The following is a 24,706-nucleotide window of genomic DNA, read 5'->3' as shown; positions in this document are numbered from 1 at the left end:
AACTGGAGTGTTGGTAGACTTGGAGAATAGGAGCTCTATGCTGTGGCAAATCAAAGTTAGAGCTGAATTCCTTTGATTCATAGTCTTTTGATGTATTTGGAGAAGTTACTGTAGCAACAGATTATGTCACCTGAAGTTCAGGAGAACGTTTGAAGATGTCAGAGGAAATGAGTAATCCTTACCTGGAGAAGTAAAGCAGGTAGGCAACGCCTCTTACCAGAAAGTGACAGTGGTAACTGCATCCCTTATTATTTCTGTCTTTTATTAACAAAACGTGTATGATTATAGCATTTGCTTTCAATGAGCATGCATAAGGCAACCCGTAACAATCACATTTTAGGTACTCCTATGAACTCTTTCAAAGCACCCATTAAGCTCAAATCTCAAATGTTTACTATTTGTAAAAAATGACAACTAAGTTTTTTTTTCTTTATCTCTAGTGATTTATATTTTATTTAAATTTTTTAAAAAATTTTAATGTTTATTTTTGAGAGAGAGACAGAGCATGAGCGGGAGAGGCAGAGAGAGAGGTAGACACGGAATCTGAAGCAGACTCCAGGGTCTGAGCAGTCAGCACAGAGCCTGACGCAGAGCTCAAACCCACGAACAGAGAGATCATGACCAGAGACGAAGTTGGTCCCTTAACCGACTGAGCCCTCCAAGTGTCCCAAGTGATTTACCTTTTAAAAACCAGTTTGACTACCAATACATATGCTACAATTTTAATGTGCCAGACAGTTATTTAAGAGATGGAAGTAATTATGCAAACATTCTTTTCTTAGAAAGAGAAGGTGAATTAGGATAACTTTCATAGAATTATAATCATTGAGGGGCATCTGGGCGGCTCAATCGGTTAAGCGTCCAACTCTTGATTTTGGCTCAGGTCATGATCTCACGATTTGTGGGTTCAAGCCCTGCATCAGGCTTTGCGCTGACAGCATGTGGAGCCTGCTTGGAATTCTCTCTCTCCTCTCTTTCCCCTCTCTCTCCACCCACACGTGTGCTCTCTCTCAAAATGAATAAATAAACTTAAAAAAATTATAATCATTGATTTTCACTGATACGTGTCTAAGGTAACTAAAACTGTAATATTTAAAATGCTATCACGAAATTCTTAAATCCAGTTACTTAAGGTGATATATATATATGCATGTATCCATATATACACACATACACATTTATATACTTAACACATTTAGTAAAGAAAATTTGTTTTAAAAGTAGGTTGCCTTTATTTGTGTGAATACATTTTTTCTTAAATTCATATGTACAAAGCCAATGATGCTTTTTTTAATCTCTCATTTTGTTATGCAATTGTACTTTGTTTTTTGAATTTTAAAATCTATTGCTCACAGGTAGAACCCAAATGGAAAACAGAAGTTCAGCTTCCTTGAAAAAGTTGGACTGATGCAGAGAACAGGGTATTTCTGGAGGCCACTAAGCAATTGCTTCATTAGCACCTCGAGTGGAACGTCAGTAACTCTGGTCACTAATTGCACATTTTGTCAGGCCCAATTTTCGTCCCAGGGAGGAAAATTTTAAACCTGTGTATAATTTTTAAGAAATTAAGTCCCAGCTCGTCCTAGTTTCCAGGACCATGATTTGTTATGTCTGAGCTATTCGTAGCATTCTGCAGCATGTCAGCATTGCTTCCATGGAAAAACAAGGACCCCTGTTGAAAAATATCCTTCCAGATCTTGATTTAGGCCAACTAATAAATACAAAAAGGAGAAAAATATTCCCCAGGTTTTATACACACACACACACACACACACACACACACACATATTTTTTCCTTTAAGTTCTTAAATTTACTTTGAGACAGAGAGAAAGAGTGTGTGTATGAGTGAGTTGGGGGGAGTATAAAGAGGAGAGAGTGAGAATCCCAGGCAAACTCTGCACTATTAGCTTGGAGCCTGATGAAGGGCTTCAATTCATGTACTGTAAGATCATGACCTGAGAGGAAGTCAAACACTTAACCTACTGAGCCACCCAGGCACCCCTATTCCCCAGGTTTTAAGTTTATATATAACGCTTATTATGTTTTTTGCTGCCACAAAGCCATTTTCCTCCACTCCCTATTCCCAACCCCCCACCTCTAAGACAGGGTTAAATATCCCTTCTTTGTGTATTCCTGGTAACCTGTGCGGGGCTGGTGTGGTCTTATGAATCCGTGCTGTAATTGTCTGATAACTTACCTCAACACATGCCTGGAACCTAGTACAACTCAGTGATTGATTTGTTGAATACTGCATTTCATCAGTTCTAATATGTACATTTTTACACCACTGATGTGTCTTAAAATCAATGATGTCCTATCATTATTGTTATCTGGGGATCATAGTTGTCATTGAAGCAGGGTTGTTTGTGCTGAGTAGTGGATTATAGCTTGATTTTATTCATCGTTTCAGGAAAAACCACAACTCTCTGTTCTTGGGAAGCAATCACCAATTTCTTTTATTGTCTCTCTCCTCCCCTGTACATGGTCCACAAACAACAACACTATCATCACCTGGATGTGGGTAAGAAATGCAGAATCTCAGGCCTCACCCCAGGCCTACTGAATCAGAATCCTCATCTGAAAGAGATCCAACTGCATATGCCCATTAAAGTTTGAAAACCATTAAAGCTTTCTGGGACCTGAGAAAGATAGTGGCGAGCTGAGGAAGCTGTGTGACATTTTTGCTACTGGAATGTGTGAAAGAATGATCTCTGTCACAAGCCAAGAACTGCAGCTGAAGGCAGGGCTAGGACCTCAGCCCCTGGCACACCAAAAAGAAAACTCAAAAACAAAATAGGGGCACCTGAGTGGCTCAGTCGGTTAAGCATCCAACTTCGGCTCAGATCATGATCTCGAGGTTCATGAGTCGGAGCCCCACGTCAGGCTCTGTGCTGACAGCTCAGAGCCTGGAGCCTGCTTCGGATTCTGTGTCTCCCTCTCTCTGCCACTCCCCTGCTTGTCTTCTGTCTCTCTCTCTCTCAAAAATAAAGAAACATTAAAAACAAACAAAAACCCCAAATAGGGCTGTGTGGGTGATTCATGTGGGGAACATGTCTGCTCTTAAGGCAGCACCACACTGTTTAGCTGGAAGTCGTTTTTCTTTTTCAGTGATATTTAAATTAATGTATCTTCCAATCCCCCATGACTTCATGCATTCAGTAACACGTGATATTTCTTCCCTCTAAAAGGTCAGCTGAGAACAGGAGTAGGGGCCTGACCTAGCACCTGGCTCTATCTCTAGCACCCAGTGCAGCATCAGTGAGCTGAGTGCACAAAGCCTATTTATAGGAGGGAATTTACACTTTCTATCACTTCTTCTTCCTTTGAAAATAAACCAGGTAAATATTCCTGAGATTTACTGTTCTGAATTACTAACTCCTGTGAACCAGGTGAGGACAAGAACTTGTAGGTCTCAAATATAAACTGCAATCAGGAGACCTATTAAATAAAATATGATTTATACAGCTTCAGCATATAACATAAACAGAATACTGGACAGGGAGTCCAGAACCTGTTTCAGTTCCAGGCCCAAGAGCTTTATGCAAATGCCTCTACTGGCCTGCAGTCAGCTTTTTATTTTTTAATCTTTTTATATTTTATTTATTTTTGAGAGCAAGAGAGACAGAGCATGAGTGGGGGAGGGACAGAGAGAGAAAGAGGGAGACACAGAATCCAAAGCAGGTTCCAGGCTCTGAGCTGTCAGTACAAAGCCCTACACGGGGCTCAAACTCACAGACCGCGAGATCATGACCTGAGCCAAAGTCAGATGCTTAACCAACTGAGCCCAGGCGCCTTGTCAGCTTCCGCATCCTTCTAAGGACCTGGAGCACATAAGCTCCTCTCAGGTTCAGTCCCCAGGATAGCTCTATTTTTCTGGCCTTCTAAAGACCCTAGTGTCCATTTTTTTTTTTTAAATGTGTTTTCTAGCTTATGTATAAATTCGAACTCAGTGAGTTAAAAAGACAACACGTGCAAGGGTAAGGGTCACGTTTTTGTCCATATTGTGTTTATTAACACGGACAAGCATGCCGGGAAGCTCATTGAACATTATATACATAATTGAGTTGAAACACTTAAAGAGCTAAACTGAAAATTTGGCCAGCTTTTGTTGTTTCTAATAGTTTTAATCCTAGCACATTATTCAGATTTAAGAATTTCTGATTCTGATACTGAAGTCTTTCTCTGTCTTTACGCTTTGAAGATACCTTCTTTTTTTTTACCCCTTTCTCTTGCTCTTTTAACTCTTCACAGACTGTGGGAAATAATGGCAACTTTATTTCTAGACTTTTGAAAAGATAATATGGTACACTTATGCTCATAAAGATAAAGCATAGCTGAGAATAGGACATGTGAAAAAAGAACAGAATTGAACTTAGATTTCAATCAGATAAACAGGTTGATATTCCATAAAAGAACAGTCATACAGATATTGGTCAGAACTTAAATTCACAGCCCTACTCTACTCACTACTTAGTAATACTACTTAATAATATTTCCTGATCATTTTTTAATAGTGATTTAAATTTCATCTATTCTGTGAATAAAATGTTTTCTGTGAATAAAATGTAAATTTATTGGGCTAGAACTGGTGTTAAAGGGACTGAAAAATGTCCAACTGAAATGAAACAGACACCAGGGAGAATCTCTTTTGACTCCCAGACTTGGCTTTGGTTCTGTGCTCCCATTTCTGGCTTTGATTAGAGTCCAAAGGTGCCGTTTTATTCTCTTCCAGACATGATTGCCACATTTGTGTTTGGAGCACTCATATGAAGTCTAAAGTGACGAGTGTTCCTGAACTGGGTTAAAAACCCCATCTTAGCTGATTTTTATCCTCACTCTCTTAGAGTTGGGTTATTAAAGCTCTGGTTTGTCATTACCTACTATTCATGATTTAATATAGATAGAATAAGAACCCTTTTCAAACAAATATAAATTAACATTCACTTTGGTATTCTTTTTTAAATGTTTATTAATTTTTGAAAGAGAGAGAGAGAGACACTGCATGTGACGGAGGGGCAGAGAGAGAATGATACAGAAACTGAAGCAGGCTCCAGGCTCTGAGCTGTCAGCACAGAGCCCCCAAAGCAGGACTCAAACTCACTAGTCATGAGATCATGACCTGAGCTAAAGTTGGACACTTAACCAACTGAGCCACCCAGATGCCCCTCATTTTGGTATTCTTAAAAAGAGTATGCGAATGTCTTTAAAAAGCATTTAAGGGTTACAGAGTAATCACAGTATTTCTTTGCTTTTTCTTTAAGATTCTTGTTCATCTGGATTTTTTTTTCTCACTTCAGTGTTTTATATAAAAAAAAAATTGGCTACTTACTTTAGTTTCTTCCTTTACTGAGCTTATAACTTATTTCTCTGTCAATTGGCTTATTTAAATTTTTCTTGTGTAGGCCTGAATGCAAAGAATCAGTGCTACATTAGCTGTCTCTCTTCAAAAAAGTCCCTCCCTGGAGCAAACTTTTTCCTCAGATACAAACTCTGCTAAAATGTTTAAGAAAGACATATGCAAAGGGCTTAGAAAGGCCAGAGTAGCAACACAGGAAAGAATCTTAGATCAAATGGTCCAGAAATTGCAAACTGGTGGCCTTTAGACCCACACATTAACAGTTTTATTGAAATATAATTTACATACATTAAAATTCACTTGACATGTAATTTTTTTAAGATTTTATTTTTAAAGTAATCTCTACACCCAATGCAGGGCTCAAACTCACAACCTGAGATCAAGAGTCTCACATTCCACTGTCTGAGCCAGGCAGGCACCCCTTGACATGTATTTGTTTAATGCATTTAGTTTCACCACTTGAAAAATCTAAACTTTTGGTTTATGTTGGAAAACTAAAGCATTTAGGAACACAGGTTCTGATACTGTCTTGTTTTTTTCAGGTGACACAGGAATTCTGCAATTTGACAGTCTCCACTATACCTTACTGTCTTATACTTAGCAGGCTTCATTTGTTAAGACACCATCAAGATCCCGTAGGCATTACATGTGTGATGCCTGGTTTAATCCAATCCCCATTCAATAAATCAATACAGTTGGGCCCAAAGAAGTGAAAGGAGTCGCCCAAGTAAATTAAAAATGACTTATCCACTTGGTACCAACCATATGTTACTTTAGAATTATTTGATAAAACAAATTTTAATTATAATTCTTTGCGACAAAAACAATCCACATAACAATGCTGATATGTCACTAAATTGCTTTCATGAACGATTAATGGGTTTCAATATGCAGTTTCAATAACTCTGCCTAAAATAATGCCTTATGTGATTGAACTCATTATAACAGATCCTTAAAATATTCTAATAGCGGCACCTGGGTGGCTCACTTGGTTAAGCATCCAACTTTGGCTCAGGTCATGATCTCACTGTTTGTGGGTTCGAGCCCTGTATCAAGCTCTGCTGACAGCTTGGAGCCTGCAGCCTGCTTTGGATTCTGTGTCTCTCTCTCTGCCCCATTCCCTGCTCACACTCTGTTTCTCTCTCAAAAATAAATAAAACATTAAAAATAAATAAAAATAAATAAAAAATATTCTGATAAACCTAAGTTTTAAGGATGAATTTAGGGTCAAAGGTAGGTGGTAAATAAATATTGATAGCAGTAATTCCAATAAAGGCTATCATTTATTTAGTACTGACTATGAGTAGAACAGCATTAAGAGATGCATGTAAGGGACAAGACTTGAAAAGAGTGACTGACAAGATGAGGTAAAGTCACCTTATCATAAATGAGTGAGTTAATTTTCAGGCACTGATAGAAAAGAGGAATTTTCTATTTGTTTTGAATTAGCATGGAAATTCAAGACTCTAGAACTGTCCTGTCCACTATGTTAGTCACTAGCCACATGTAACCATTTAAATTTCAAGTAATCAAAATAAAATAAAATTAAAAATTCATTTTCCTTGTCACCCTGGCCACATTTCAAACACCCACAAGGCATGTGTGGCTAGTGGCTACCACGTGACCGGTACAGATGTAGATCTTTTCCATTATCACAGAAAGTCTGTTTGGGCAGTACTACTCTCTAATAATATATCATCTTTTGAGACATTTGAGTCATGTTCTCACAAAAACTAAAATTGCCACGTGCCAAGTGTACACAAATTAACCCATGTATTTTTATAGTCCTTTCTAAAATACAGTAACTGCTAGTTGTCATCAGCCAGCCAACATTCGCTTCGATTAGCAAAAGCTAATGTGAACTAAACAACTTGGGTGTGGAGTTGCTTTAAATTGGTTTTCTTTAAACTGATATTTCAAACTTCCCTCCAATCCAACTGCAATTGTTTGAAATGATTCGCTAGCATTAATGTCAAGTGATTCTCATTACAAAACTAAATGAGAAGTAATTAGGGCAAAGGCAAGTGTTGATACATTTGTAGAATTCTTCGGAAAGCTTAAGTAAATATATAAGCTGCAAGACAATGCAAACCTCTATGTCCACCAAAACAATGAATCTCCTGCAGCAGTTTCTGAAGGCAAGAGAAAATGTGGGGGGTAGACTTTCATCAGTCTTAATGTGATTTTCAAACCACCATTGGCCTGTTAGAGAGTACACTAGCTGATGCCAAGCCAGACACTGGATAAGTGATTTTATAGCTACTAGATTTTATCTACCCAAGGCAAATGACACAGATAACTGATCCAACTCACCATCTTGTCCCTACTGTGTTATCCTGATTTTGAGAATGGGCTAGAAGAAATTTAATGCTGGAGAGTTTCTCTGGTTCAGATTTCAGACAGATGCAAAGCCCTTTGTCTCCCCATCTTTATCCAAACCCAGACAGAACCCATAAGCCCCCAGATCAATGCTTTTCTGCTTTTCTGACTACAACTCACAGTAAGAAGGGTATTTTACATCGGGATCATGCAAAACACACGTGAAGCAGAAGTTTCCCAAACAATACTTCTTCTAACTACTGGGTGCCCTCTAATATTTTCTGCTTATTCTAGTCTATGTCGTTGTTTTAAAATGCTGGTCAGGACCGACTAAATTGCTTTCATGACCTACTAATGGGTTGCAAGCTGCAGTTTGAAAAATACTGCTCTGGGCAATCCTGGAATCATCTTTATCCATTCCTGGATATGAAGCCTCCTTGAAAACTGGCTAAAATATGCATAAACATGATAGCTGATGCAGATATGTTGATATTTCTGAAACATGGTTGGAAATACTTTCCGGCTTCTGCACTTTTGACCCAAGCTTTCCTGATGATTTGTTGGGACTGATGTTTCCACTTGCCAGAAGTTCAAAAGCTCTTCTCAAATCAGGCTAGTTAATGTTTCCACTTGCCAGAAGCAAGTTCAAAGGCCTTTCTCAAACTAGCTCATTATGACTTGGAAGATAAATGGGTTCACCTTTTGTAGAGAGCTTTTACCATGAATTATTTTTCCTGCTCCTTATAATCTCTTCCAGTACAAAGTGGAACAATTATAAAAACAAAAGCTGATTCTTTAGAGGCAGGAAAAACACACCATCTGAAAGATTCTATAGAATCTGACGCAAGGAAAATCTGAATGATTTCAGAGCTTAAAACCTTTTCTATAAAAGTTTATATTTAGATATTTTGCAGATAAAATACATTAGCATAACAATAATATCCATATTAAAAATTGTCTCCAAACCTCCGTTACTATCTGATTTATTCCAATAATTATCATAACAAATTTTCAATAAAGAAAAACATGTTTTACAGATTTTTGGATTCCACTATATGATTTTTATAGTACCTTTCAGTCCATCACATTTTAAAAAACATGATTACTATTACCAATTAATAATGATAATAATATTAGCAGTACTAGTAGTAACACAACAACTCCAAGGCCTCAAGGGCAGATGTTTTTGTTTCTATTTTACAAATGAGTCAGGCCCTGGAGAAGAAAGACAGGAATTGACCGCAGATGAAGTTCCTGTGGCCACTGCAAATTACCAGGTGGGTGAGCCTAGGCGAGTCTCTTGATTTTCTTGTAAACATGTAAGACATTTAATTATTTCAAAAAGGTACTTTAAATTGTCGAGCTCAGTAGTAAGAGCCTGGTAGGTCTTGGGGATGTTTGTTGTGTTGAATCTGCATGAAGGGCAAATGGGTTTTGTTTTTTGTTTTTGTTTTAGGGCAAATAGGTTTTTAACGCTCCACAGCTATCAATCCTTCAGGATCCTCCTGCTTTCTTTAATGGAATTTTATTTATTTTATTTTTAGATAGAGAGTGTGAGCAGGGGAGAGGGACAGAAGGAGAGAGGGTCTTAAGCGGACTCCACGCTCAGCACAGAGCTCAACACAGGGCTCGCATCTCATGACTGTGAGATCATGACCTGAGCCAAAATCAAGAGTCATACACTAAACCGACTGAGCCACCTAGGTGCCCCTTTAATGGAATTTTTTAAATGCTTGATTTAATAAAGAAAGAAAATCCAGGAAATTAAGGCAACATGTAAGTTAAGAAAATGAGACGCCAATAATACTCTACATTAGGGAAAAGGTGACACTGAAAAAATTATTTCATTAATCTCCACCAGTTAGGGTGATGTGGTTTTCTAGTTAACTGAATTTACATTGGTTTTAAATGGTGGTCTTGGTTTGCATTCTACTGAGAATAGATGGCCAAGAGAGCCAGATATAAGGATCATAGAGATATTTAATTGGACAGGAAACTAACATGCCTATTGCTCCCAATCTATAATTAGTTCAGGACAACAAATAAGAAAGGCATATCTCATTTAAATAAAAACCCAAATGTAAGAATTGCCTGGATTTTCAACAAATATCCAGTGCATCTCTACTCCATACCAGACACCTTGCTGAGTGCTTGTATATAATGATGGTGGTGATCATGGAGGTGAAGGTAGATATAACGAAGTTATTGAATTCCACTATGTCTCCAGCACTGTTGGAAATGCATGTGGATATTAAATAAATTAAATCTTATGAAGGGCCACTATTATCCCATTTTACGGATGAGGAAATGGAGGCACAGGAGGGTTCTATAACTTGTCCAAGTTAAACACTAGGAAATAAAGAAGGTGGAATCAGGCCCCCAAAATCTGAGATATCTAAGATAAAGGCAAAAGGCTAAAAGGCTATGCTTATCATTCCACAGGTGAGAACTGAGACTTAGAGAGGAAGTGTGCCTGGAATATTGTTACACAATTCCTCAGTATGTTAGCTGGAATTTAACCCAAGTTTTTCTCACTTTAATTCCCCCTCATTTTCATACACATACACACACAGACACACATACCCCACATGATATGTATATATGTTTGTGTATGTGTACATACGCGTGTGTGCAGATGTATATATATATACATATGTATTTATTTACAGTGATATATTTAGTGTGTATATGTCTATTTATTCAGTGGCAGAACACAAAAGAAACCTAAACACACCCAAATAATTAGACAAATGTAATGTTTCCTTCCATAATTGACAAATTTAGTAATTTGGTTCTGTATCTTTTTCTTAGGGTAGAGTTTTTGTTCATTTTATTTCTGAGAGATAGGGCTCTTTAGAGTCAGAAAAAGCTAACATTTCTCTGCTCTTTTTTTAAATAATTTTTTAATGTTTTTATTTTATTTCTTAGAGAGCGCGCGCGCGCAAGTGGGGGAGGGGCAGAGGGGAAGATACAGAATCTGAAGCAGGCTCCAGGCTCTGAGCTGTCAGCACAGAGCCTGAAGCAGGGCTCAAACTCACAAACCGTGAGATCATGACCTGAGTAGAAGTCGGACGCTTAACCATCTGAGCTACCCAGGTGCCCCTCTCTGCTCTTTATCTTAATTTCTTACAACCAAAATTCTGACACAGTTTATCATACCTATGCTATAGACATCAAATACATTTTCAAATAATTTTGAATAACAAAATAAAGAAAAGACTTGCCTTTATGACATAGTTATGGAAATTCAGCTCTCAGTGAGGCTACTCTGATTTAATTGATCCTCTCTACAATTCAGAGTAATAAAAGCAAACATTTGTTTACATCTTTTATACACTGCACATACCTGATATACATGACGCTGAATAAATACATCGTTCTTCATTTGGAACTATTTGTCTTAAGGGACCAGCCACGGCCAAATCCAACATACAGATGTTAACAAACTCCAGTAGAGTAATAAGGGTATTTTGTTTCTAGAAGTTCAGCTGTGAAGTGGAATGAACTTGTATAAACAGACCAAGAAGACAAAGGTATGGATAATTCCTTCTTCTCCCTTAACCATCTTCTGAAAGAAAAGATGATTGCTAGTCTAGGCAATTGACCTCCTTTTACTGCCTCACGGATCTTTTGTCTTCAGTCTTTGTCTTAGGTTTCCCTTAAACTCCCCATCTCACATTGTCTTACACTTGATGTGCAAAGGCCATGCTTGCAGTAATAACTGGTATACTGAGAGGAATTCCATGAAAGGTCACATTGCTTGCCTGAGGCCCTAATGTTAGCATTTTTGCTGAGAAGAGAAGTTCTTTCTACTTATTGGTGAGGATAAAGGGAAAAATGATGTGCAGTGATTCATGATTTGTTTTACGGCTTAGGAATGTTTGCCAAGTGAAAGCTGCCCTGACTTTCCTGTTTACCACCTCCCGATAGGATCAGTGTCCTTTAGGGAGAAGCCAGAGGAAGTTTTGATCTCTTCGCCATCTTGGTATCTGCCTGGAACACCATTTTTCCCTTTGCTAAAACTGTAACAGTGTAAAGTAACCATGGCCCTCTCAAAGATTTGAAGCAGGTCCTATTTTATTTGGGGTGGAACAAGTACACAGGGAGGTTTTGCTAACTCAGTAGCTGGCAAATCCAGATTGTTCCCTAGTGTGAATTAGACTGACCCTCTAGATGGGAACCCAGGGGTAGGTTGCATATCCCATTCAGATAGATAGCTAAACTCACAAGGACGTCAAGCCATTTGTAAAACTAAATTAATTAATCTAGTACTGGCCCCAAAAAACAACTTTCCTTTCTCCCTCTCTCCCTTTCTTCTTCCCTTCCTTCCTTCTAGTCAATGTCCAGAAGCAAGGAAGATATGACTAATGGGACAAACTGGTCAATATCGACCTGAAAAGACAAGATCAATAGGATGTTCGGTGTTCATTTTGTAGTAGAGCATCAAAGTTATCTTTAAGGTTTTTTTTGGTTAGCTTTTTAGGGTTTTAACTCACAAGTGCAATAATAGCCATGCTCTTCTGACTTGAAATAACTAGGTTTTATTTCCTCAGAAATACACCAAATAAAATACTGGTAAATCAGAAACATATGCCAACACAGATGGTCATTTTAAAGAATGAAATGCAAAACTGTTGAATAAGCATTCAAAGGTCAGTGTCATAACACTGAACTTTGCTAGACGTAAATGAAGTTATATCCTAATGCACCTAATAAAATATGTCCTTATTTGTCAAAACAAAGAAGGGAAAAAGTAAAATACAATATAACTCCAAAATTTATTATCCTCTAATCTAAAACTTATCTTTTTACTTTGTAGCCTGTAGAAGAATGAAATAGACCTATCTGTATGCACAAAAAGGCTGTCTAGGGGTGCCTGGGTGGTTCAGAGGGTTGAGCGTCCAACTTCAGCTCAGGTGATGATCTCACCATTTGTGAGTTTGAGCCCTGCATTGGGCTCTCTGCTGTCAGCACAGAGCCCACTTTGGATCTTTGGTCACCCTCTCCCTTTGCCCCTTCCCCACTTGTGCTCTCTCTCTCTCAAAAATAAATATAAACCTTTAAAAAAAAAGAAAAGAAAAAGACCATCTAATATAAATAATAATAAGTGAAAAAAGTTGCATGACAGTATGCATAATGCCAGTTTAGGTCTTTCATAAAAGTAATATAATGCTTGAAACAGTATAAACTGTGACCAGAAGGATTCTTCATCAGACATGTCTCACCTCATATCTTCTTGGTTTCACCCATCTCTTGTTCCAGGCACTGCTGGAGGGATGTCCTCAGATGCAATTTATAAGGCCTTTTAAAGGGTAATCCTGAAAGACCCAGAAATCTGCAACACATAGCTTCCACCAGCTAGATAATATCTTTTTGTTAGAAATCTCTCCTTTTGAGCCATTCCCCTGTCCTCATTCCTGTCCAATGGATTGCACTCCTTAATAAAGTAGAATTTGTGAGCCTTTGTCTAAGATACATACGTACACACACACACACACACACACACACACACACACCTTTAAGAGCGGCCATGTGTACACACACACACCTTTAAGAGCGGCCATGTAGGCATGCTGAACCAGTCTTACATACCTGGGATAAATTCCGTGTGGTTGGGACACATAATTATTTTTATACATTGTTGGGTTTTGGTTTCCTAGGATACAGTGTTGAGGATTTTTGCATCTATGTTCATGAAAAATCTGTGGTTTCTTTTCCTGTGATGTCTTTGTCTTGTTTGGGTATTAGGGTAATAGACCTCAGAATGAGAAGTACCCCCTCTACCTCTCTCTTTTGGAAACATTTAAAGAATTGGAATAATTTCTTCCTTAAATGTTTGATAGAATTCACCAGTGAACCAATCTGGGCCTGCTACTTCCTGTTCTTTGAGGATCATTAATTATTGATTCAATTTCTTAATGCATAAAGGCTTGTTCAAATTGTCTATTTCTTCTTGTGTGGATTTTGGTATATTATGTCTTTTAAGGACTTGGTCCATTTCATCTAGCTTATCAAATTTGTGGGCATAGAGATGTTCATAATATTTCTTTTTATTCTTTTAATGTTCATGGAATTTATAATGATGGCCTCTCTTTCATTTCTAATATTAGTAATTTGTATCTTCTCTCTTTTTCTCTTAGTTAACCTGACTAGCACTTTACCAATTTCACTGGTCTTTTCAAAGAATCACCTTCTGGTTTTGATTTTTCTTTATTGATTTCCTGTTTTAAATTTCATTGATATCTACTTTAATATTTATTATTTCTTTTCTTATTCTTGCTTTGGGATTAATTTGCTCTTCTTTCTCTAGTTTCCTACAGTGGAAACTTACTTTAGTGGCTTTTGATCTTTTTTCTTTCTTAATATGCATTCTATATATTGCTATGAATTTCCCTCCATGCACTGTTTTTGCTGTGTCTCACAAATTTTGATAAGTGTTATATTCATTTTAATTTAACAAAAAATATTTTAAAATTTCTTTTGAGATTTCTCCTTTGACCTGTGTATTAAAGTATAGAATGAAATCTTGCCATTTGCAACTACATGGATGGAACTGGAGGGTGTTATGCTAAATGAAATTAGTCAGAGAAAGACAAAAACCATATGACTTCACTCATATGAGGACTTTAAGAGACAAAACAGATGAACATAAGGGAAAGGAAACAAAAATAATATAAAAACATGGAGGGGGATAAAACAGAAGAGACTTATAAATACGGAGAATAAACTGAGGGTTACTGGAGGGGTTGTGGGAGGGGGGATGGGCTAAATGGGTAAGGGCACTAAAGAATCTACTCCTGAAGTCATTGTTGCACTATATGCTAACTAATTTGGATGTAAACTTTAAAAAATGAAAAATAAAATTAAAAAAATAAAAGTATATTGTTTAATCTCCAAGTATTTTGAGATTTTCCAGTTTTCTGTTATTGATCTAGCTTAATTACACTATAATTAATCTGAAAGCAGATATTATATGATTTCTAGTCTTTTAAACTTGTTAAGGTCTATCTTATGACCCCAGTAGTGATCTATCTTAATCAAAGTTTCATGTGAGCTTGAGAATGTGTTTTCTGATGTTGTTATGTGAAATAATCAATATATGTCAACTATATCTAGTTTACATGTGGTAGTGTTGAGTTCAACAGTGTGTTCACTGATTTTCTGTCTCCTAGATCTGTCCATTTTTGATAGAGGGGTCTTAAAGTATCCAACTATGGTAGTGGATTCATCTATTTTTTCTTGCAATTCTATGAGCTTTTGTGCAACATATTTTGATACCTGCTGATGTGTTTGTTTTTAGGTATAGACACATCGAGAATTATTATGTTTTCTTAGAAAACTGAACCCTTTATCATCAGGTAATGCCTCTCTTTATCCCTGATAACTTCCCTTGCTCTGAAGTCTGCTCTGTGTGAAATTAACATAGCTACTCCTGCTTTATTTTGATTAGTGTTATCATGATATTGGTATATCTCACTTCATCCATTTACTTTTTAAAAATTATTTTATCTTTTTATTTTTTAATTTATTCTCAAGTTAGCTACCATACAGTGTAGTCTTCATCACTTACATATAACACCCTGTATTCATCCCAACAAGTGCCTTCCTTAATGCCCATTGCTGTTTTAGCCCATCCCCCCACCCAGCACCCCACCATCAACCCTCAGTTTAATCTCTGTATTTAAGAGTCTGTTATGGTTTGCCTTCCTCTGTTTTTATCTTATTTTTACTACCCTTCCCTTATGATCATTTGTTAAGTATCTCAAATTCCACATATGAGTGAAATAATATATCTCTCTTTCTCTGACTTATTTCACTTAGCATATTACCCTTCAGTTCCACCACATTGTTGCAAATGGCAAGATTGCATTCTTCTGCCTAGTCATTATATATATGTGTATATATATATATATACCACATCATCTTTATCCATTCATCAGTTGTCCATCCATCCATACTTTTAATCTATATTTGTTTTTATATTTAAAGAGGGCTTCTTGAGGGGCGCCTGGGTGGCTCAGTCAGTTAAAAGTCTGACTTTGGCTCAGGTCATGATCTCACGGTTTGTGAATTTGAGCCCCGTGTTGGGCTTTGTGCTGACAGCTCAGAGCGTGGAGCCTGCTTCAGAATCTGTGACTCCCTCTCTCTCTGTCCCCTCCCCGCTCATGCTCTGTCTCTGTCCCTCAAAAAATAAATAAATGTTTAAAAAATTTTTTTTAAAGAGGGCTTCTTGCAGACGACATACAGGTGGGTATGGTTTTTGATCCACTCTTACAATATCTATCTTTTAAGCAGTGTATTTAGACCACTGATGTTTAAGGTGATTATTGATTGGATGAATAGTTAACATATTTGTTACTGTTTTCTATTTGTTACTCTGTTCTTTTTTCCAAGTTTTGTCTTCCACTCTTCTGCCTTTGTGATTTTAACTGAGCATTTTATGATGCCGGTTTCTTATGTGAATAAAACAGCTATATTTCTTTTTATTATTTTTTTAGTGTCCTAGAGTTTCAATATATATTCACAACTAATCCAAGTCAACTTTCAAAGTACACTATACCACTTCATGGATAGTGCAACTGCATGATTATAACAAAATAATCCTAATTCCTCCTTCCTGTCCCTTGTATCATTGCTGTCATTCATTTTGCATATACATAAATAAGCACATATATATACAAGTAAGCATACCTAATTGAACACATTGTTATTAATTGTTGTTTAAAAAACTTATATCAGTTCAACTAAGAATAAGTAAAATAAAAGTTTTATTTTACTTTCACTTCTTTTTTTGATGTTTTTCCTTACTTTATGTAGTTCTGAGTTTATGACCTATGTCATTTCCCTTTTCTCTGAAGAAATTCTCTTATTATTTCTTGCAAGACAGGTCTACTGGCAACAAATTACTTCAATTTTTTTGTTTGTCAGACAAAGTCTGTATTTTCCCTTCACTTTTGAGTGGTAATTTCACAGGACACAGAATTCTACATTGGTGTGCTTTTATTTTCTCCCAACACCTTAAATAATTCATTCTACTTATTCTTGCTTGCATGGCTTCTGAGGAGAAGTCAGATTTAATTTTTATCTTTGCTCCTCTATGAGTAAGGTTATGGGGTTCTACTAGAGTTTTTAACTCTCAGAATTGTCCACATTGAGCCTTCAGCTATTCATCAATTACAGTTTGTTTTTTTCTATCCTAGTATTGGTTTCCAGTGGACGTTTCTGCTCATGGGTTTCTGCTCCAGGAAGTTGTAATTATTTTTATTCACCTGACTTTCCAATTTTGTGGACAGCAGTTTGGTCTGTGACCATCCTTCTCTGATGGGTGTAAAAAGATTTGTTGATTTTTCAGTTTATTCAAATTTTTTCTCATTGTTAAAAGGGAATGATGACTTCCAGGCTCCTTACATTCCAGAGTGGGAAACCATGATTTATTTTATTTTATTATTTTATTTTATTTTATTTTATTTTATTTTATTTTATTTTTAAGTTTTCCAAACACACTGTAAGTAACATAGATCAGGAATTGAATAGATCTCATTTACACCTGTATCCCAAGGACCTGGAAAAGTGTGTGGCACATAATAGATGTTCAATAAACATCCTTTTAAATGTTTATTTATCTTTAAAAAGAGAGAGCAAGAGAGCAGAGGATGGGCAGACAAAGAGGGAAAGAGAGAATCCCAAGCAGGCTCTGCACTGTCACCACAAGAGCCCCATGAGGGGTTTGAACTAATGAACTATGAGATCATGATCTGAACCAAAATCAAGAGTCAGACACTTAACCAACTGAACCACCCAAGTGTCCAAGACGCTTTACAATTTGACCTAGAGCAGCCCTGATCATGTCATGCAAATTATCTTGTGAATCTTTTAAGCATGTGTTTCATTAGTTGTCAACTCGGTTAAAAAGACATAAGAAAAGGATACCCAAGTACTATTCCATGTTTGTAATCCTGTACATATTTTTTTTTCAATTTTATCCTGTAGTCTTTAGGACTATTTGGGAGGTTTTAGTTTTAAAATGATCTAGTTCAAATTAGCATCCCAATAGTAAACACCTGGTAGGTAGGAAAACTGTCATATTGGGTCCATATTCAGTTAAAAAAAAGTAAATCTGTTGCTAACCATATGGTAGGGTGATACAAACTTATTTTAACATTTAAAGTAAAGATTTGACATTCTTTCTATACATCATAATAAACACCTTTTGAATGAGTGAATGAATGAGTGCTGAATGAAAAATGGCAAATCAACATCTGCTGTCTTTTAAAATCTGTGTTACCTCACTGCACAAGGGTACTCATGTTTTTTATTTAAAACTTTATTTTGAGACACTTGATTCTACCATCTACTTACACTTAAATCCCCCAAAATTCTTTGCAATTATTTTCTCATGGTTTGTATTTGCCCCTGTCTTCCTCTTACATGTGTTTTTAAAGGGGTATTAGTCACTAATCTCCATTTTCTACTTTCTGTGGGTATCACTTAGAGTGTAATTCATATTTTATGTCACTTTCAAGTTTCCACATTTAAGAGTAATTTTTTTCTGCTGTTCATCTCACAAACCTCCAGAAAGAAGTCTTTTGGTAGTCTGGAATAGGACACCTACAAGTATCCTGGGATCACCTCTCAGGTCCAAATGAGTCACTATGTATCTGGTAAGAGTTTCCTTCTAAGTTAAGCCACCAGTAACACACGGAACAATACTCTCTGATATCAACACCCACCACCCTGTGTGCTAAAAAAAGAAAATAAAGTCATGAATTGTTTTGAAAGTCTCTTAACAGTCAATCACTTACACTAACTTTTCCACCCAGAGAGTACCCTTGTCTCTTGACTCCAGCTAAATAAGTGGAGAAGCTCTGTACATTCCAGAAATTGTCATCTTCATCTTGGACTTGGTAAACTGCTAAAAGCCAATTTTAAAATCTTAATGTGCTATCTATTAAGTAACACTCAGGTGTTCCATTTTATAAACAATGTTTCTGTTTAATGTTATTTCTCAAATGTAAGGTTGTCATATTTAGCAAATAAAAATATAGGATTACCCAGTTACATTTGAATTTCAGAGAAACAATAAATACTTTTTTTAGTATATGTATGTTTAATGCAGTATTTGGGATAAACTTACACTAAAAACACTTCATTGTTGTTTCTCTGAAATTCAAATTTAACTGGATATCCTCTATTTAATCTTGCAACCCTACTAAAGTCCCACATATAATAGGTAAATGTTTGGGGAATCAACACTCTTTGTTTTGTTTAGATGAAGAGTTTGATTTTATTTGTGTTAAGAATATTTTTGATGAGAGGATAAGCTAAATTATGTTGAGGCCAAAGAAAATGCGTCAGAATTGCAGCAGGAAGAATTTTGATTAGGTTTAAGGAAAGTTATTTTGACTCAGCAGTTTTAGATATCTTAAAACAGAAACTTTTTCTCAGCATAACTTTTTCAAGATCCAAGATCCTCTGAGATATTATTGACTCTAAACTCTAAGATACCTTAGGTATAAAGACCAAACTGTTTGAACAATGGAGAAAAGTAGACTGAACCTTTATGAACACATAGACTCTTAGCACAGATACTTCACTGGTTATGTCTCAGAAGAGTGCATCGAAGGAACTGAAAGCACCGTTTAGCAGAAATCTTTGCAGGTGTAGAGCCTGAGAGAATCATTCTAGAGAGAAGCCCTTAATATTTAAAAAACATAATGTTGAATTTAGGTTTTCATCTGATCTGAAGGTCTTCCATTTGAGAGTAGACTGTATGCTCCCAGATGGCAGACCTTTATCTCTGTATCTGTGAATCATCCACAGCACCTTGCAAAGCAGGTGCTCAGTAAATACTTTTCAACCAAGAGATTAAAAGCCAAAGTTTGTATGGAAGGAAGCATTTGCTCTTTACCACAATGTCCCCTGTGGGCCATACTAGCAGATCTTCCAGCAAATAAATATGGATAGTTTGCTATTCTATTCATAGCACTGATGAGCTGTCAAATCATCTTTGAGCTTCTTTTGCTGGTGTGTCCCAAGTTTTATTTTCTTCTCACTGATGTCATCTAAACAGTCTTGTTTTTCTGGTTCTTCTTTGAACACTTTGATATCCTCCTGCCTTCCTCTAGCCGCTTCCAGCATCCATTATGTTCCCTTTGCCTTACTGATTTATCACACCCATTTCCTGCATGTGTTCCAAACTAATGTTTGCTCCATTAGAGGGATTTCCTTGTAGACGGTTCTGCCCAGAATATGTGATGCAATATAGACAACAGAGAGAATCTGTTCAACTGGACATGTATCTTTTTTCCCCTGTACCTTCAACTGAACATTTATCACCAAGCAGTGTTTCTTAAGCACTCCCATGCTTGGCACACTTTATCGGTAATTGCACTGGTCAAAGTAAGACGGTCTTTCCTTTCCTGAAACTTACCGTTGCTTACAAAAGAGTACTTTGTTGGTTCATTTGTTAAGAGATGTTTCCTTTGTTTCTTTCTCCCGCCATCTCTCTCCTTAAAGCACAAATCTGTAACCCCACCCCCCAATTAAAACACTATTTACATTGTTGAATAGGCAATGCAAGTGCACATTATAAAGTTCAAACGGCACAGGTGATTTGGAGAGAAAGTAAGTACCCCACCCCCACCTCCAGCCACCTGGCACACAGTCACTGTGTCTAACTGACCTGTTAGGTCAAGAATCTCCCTGTGGATGAGCTGCACTTACACAAGTATATATATTAATTGCAAAATATCGTGTACTTTAAGCATTGTTCCGCTATTTGCTGTATAAAAAAAAATTAATACCTATTAGGAATATAATACAATTTTGAACATATTAAGCTTTCTCTTTTTTAACATGCTTACATAACAGCCTATTTTATAGTTATATAATGATTTCTTTTTTACTAGGTACCTTTTGGTAGTCACTTAGAATATTTTCCCAACTTTTGCTATTATATACAGTGTTGCAGTAAATATCTTTAAACATATGCTATTTCACTCTTTCCCAATATATCTCTAGGAAAAATTCCCAGATGTTAAATTTCAGGGTCAAAAATCACAATGTTGACTAGACTGCTTTAGTTCATTATCATGAAAGAAAGTTCTCAAATAAGTTTCTTGTTGTTGCTGATCATAAATATGTGGAGGAGATGGTCTCTATAATTTTCCTTCCTATGAGGTTCACCTTAATTTGGCTATTATTTACTTTCCAAATACCTGTAGATTTAAATCAAATTTTATTTTATTTTATTAAAATTTTTTTTCAGTGTTTATTTATTTTTGAGAGAGAAAGAGAGAGAGAGAGACAGAGTATGACCGAGGGAGGGGCAGAGAGAGAGGGAGACACAGAAGCCTAAGCAGGTTCCAGGCTCTGAGCTGTTAGCACAGAGCCCGGGGCTCGAATTCACAAGCCTGAGGTCATGACCTGAGGTGAAGTTGAACACTCAACCAACTGAGCCACGCAGGTGCCCCTAAATCAAGTTTCTGAGAAAGCTTACCATTCAGAAGAAACCTAAGGTGAATCTATATAAAAAATATAAAGCACAACAAGTAGCCTTCTTTTAATTTTTGATTTGCTGAAGATTAGGAATTAAGAACTACATGTAAGGGTTTCTTTTAAGCGGATCATTTTTTGTAAATTATCCACTTTCATATGGACCTTCCTAGGGGTCACTTGGAAGTCATTTTAGACTCTGAAATGTAGAACATGTGAGATCTATAGATCACAGTTGTACAGATCAATTCTAACACTGCCTAGTCACATAAATTTTTAAAGTTATATTAAATATGTTCTCCTTATCCACTGAAGACATTACCAGGAGAAATTTTCATTCCCTATTTCTCTTTTTGCCTAAGATGAATGGAGGGCTTGCCCCATCCTCAGAGGCTTTGGAAAGTGCTGCAGAAAATCTTTTCCCCATTGTTTTCAGAAGACAGCCCAGACCTTTGAGGTATAGCTCAGACTCTGCTGCTCAGATAAATCAGCCTGGTGCTGACTTGCAGCAACAAAACAGTACTGGAAACATTTCACATGAATGATCTTATATAACTGATATTGTATTAATCCAGAAAAAAATATTATTTCCCTCTTTTCATGCACAGGGAATGGAAATAGGCCAAGTTTTTGCACTGCCCACGCTGAAGCCTTTTTTCTAGACTTTGATTTACAAGCATTCCACTGAGGTAGATACTATAGGAGTTCAGACCTTCTTGACATTTCCTAAGTATGTGTATCACATAATTAGACAACGCCAGCAGGCCCTAAGTGTGAGTGACTTCACATCAAAGCTCTATGAGTTGCTGTTATGGGCCTTTTGCACTGATATTTGCACATCACCTGGCGACAAATGTGTGATGGAACTTATAATAAGACTTCCTCTTTGTGGGAAATCCAAATTTGCTTCAGTTTGGTGGCTTCCAAAAGGTGAAAGCCCAAGAAGCACCCTGTCTGTCCTTACCCATTATGAAACAGAACATTGAGCCACAGTCAGTCATGCTGTCTTACTAGAAGAAATTGTGGTTAAATGGAAACTGTTGGTTATGTAGTCTTCAAAAGGCACTCTGATGGAAATGGCAATAGATACACCTGAGAAGATACAAGCTTAGTTTCTCAAATAACACCCAGTAACATTCCTTTACTCTTTCACTTAGAAATCCTCACCACCCAATTTGCAAAAACTACTGAGATTAGAATTGACACTTTCACATTCATGCAGTTTTAGCTGAGGGAAGATACTTAGCTGACACTACCTAGTGACTGAGCCATCATTATCATCCATCAAGCAGCCTTCCTCAGTTTCCCACAGCATCGGCTATAGAGTATGCTCTCTACTCACTGGGATAATTCTAGACAGTTTATTTAATATATACTTTGTATCAAATACAGTTCTGACTTCTTAGGATGGTTTGGAAAATTAAATGAGACAGCATGTGCTGTCAGATGTGCAAAGCATCTTAGATTCATAACCCTGTCCAATAAAAATAGCTGGTCACAAATGTAGGCCACATCAATGATTTTGAGGTTTCTTTTAGTTCAATTTAAAGGGTATGAAGAAACAGTTAAAATACCTTTAATAATATTTTCTTTAATCCAATGTACCTAAAACATTGTCAATTTAACATGTAATCAATATAAAATTTATTAATGAAATATTTTATATTATTTTTTTCATACTAACTCTTTGAAATCTGGTAGGCATTTTACATTTAAAGCACTTCTCAAATTAGATAGACTACATTTCAAATGCTCAATAGTCATTTGTAGTTAGGATACTGAACAGTGTACTCTAGGGACAATCATAAACATTCCATAAATATTAGTCACTTTAGCTCTTACTAATACCCTTTTTCTCTTCTACTGTGATGCTTTTTGACTCTGCTCAGCACTTATTTACTTTTTCTTTATATTCTATCTACTGCTTGTCTTTTTCTTTTAGAAAGAATGTTCATTGAAAGGCATTTTTGTTTTCTATAGACTTTCATCCACTACATATCCCTTGAGAATCTATGTTCCAGGCACTGTGTGGTCTATTTTCTAGGTTTGTATTTCCCATAATACATGGCAGTGTCTTCCGGATGGTAGGCACCCAATATATCTCTGGCATGTGCATTGCCTAGTTTTGTTTACCCACACACATGTCTGACCATTTTTTCTCAAAAAAGTATGTTTTTATAGATTTAGATTTTTATTTTTTCAACGTTTTTTTTTTTATTTTTTTTTATTTTTTTTTATTTTTGGGACAGAGAGAGACAGAGCATGAACGGGGGAGGGGCAGAGAGAGAGGGAGACACAGAATCGGAAACAGGCTCCAGGCTCCGAGCCATCAGCCCAGAGCCTGACGCGGGGCTCGAACTCGCGGACCGTGAGATCGTGACCTGGCTGAAGTCGGACGCTTAACCGACTGCGCCACCCAGGCGCCCCTAGATTTTTATTTTTAATTAATAAGCAATGGTCTTGAACAGTGATGGCATTTGCCTTGATTGAGTATGAAATTTAGTCATTGATGTTTCTTTATTACTGTGCAATCATAGAATGATTGCTCCACTAATGGATTCTTCTAAGATCTGCATTGCCACAGAAAAACACAAACTTGGCACGAGTTCATAACTTTGTGTTAGAAGTAAACAAAACTAGATATTTATATGTAGTATTTTAAGTGATTAACCAAAATAACATAATATGAAAGTTCCATTCAAACCATAAAAGCTATAAAATGTTAGTTGTTGGTAATATCATTATTGATGGTCTATAATAGTTTTTGCCGTATGTTACATGGAATATTGACCCATGACAAGCTCTTTGGGAGAAAATAAAATGGATCTGTGGTCAAACAAGTAATGAAAGTTATATATACCATATACCTCTGTTGGATGGTAATAGTGCCTCTTAGGATATTTAAAGCCCTTTTAAGTTCAGTAATAAAACTATTTGAGTTTGTTATTTGACCAGTGAAAACATTTTTTTTTAAGGATGACATCTGTAATTCTACAAAACTCATATATGATAGAATACAAATTGGCAAATTCTGGACTAAAATAACAACTGTAAGCAGTCAAGAGATCTGAATTTTAAGCTTGGCTCCCCACCACCTACAACTGAATCTTATTCAAGTCTTCTCATCTCTCTGATCCTCAGTTTCTTCCTTGGAAACTATATACATAAGTGATTTTCAACCCGATTAAACATCTTCCTCACCTGTGGAATAAAATAGACATATGGCTGAGCCCCATCCCCAAAGACTCTGACTATGGAGATGTGGGATATGGCCTGGATGTCTTTTGTGTGTATATATTTACATACATGTATATGTATGCACTGAGTTCTAAAGCAAAATGTATTGTTTATAACGGGCTACTTGGAAGATGGGTAAAATGGGTCTCTAAATTTGGGGCAGACATGGGAGGGAAAATAAAAGTGGGGTAACTAAGTTTTGTGTAAATAAGAGAAGTTTCTAGAAGGTGCTGTGGAGTCAGCTAGAATTCTGTGGTGAAGGTATGTCACACTGACCCCTTTATCAATTACTGTGTAGT

This window comes from Panthera tigris, chromosome A1 (genome assembly GCF_018350195.1).
Source record: "Panthera tigris isolate Pti1 chromosome A1, P.tigris_Pti1_mat1.1, whole genome shotgun sequence".
Classification (NCBI taxonomy): domain Eukaryota; kingdom Metazoa; phylum Chordata; class Mammalia; order Carnivora; family Felidae; genus Panthera; species Panthera tigris.
This window is presented reverse-complemented; position numbering follows the sequence as displayed.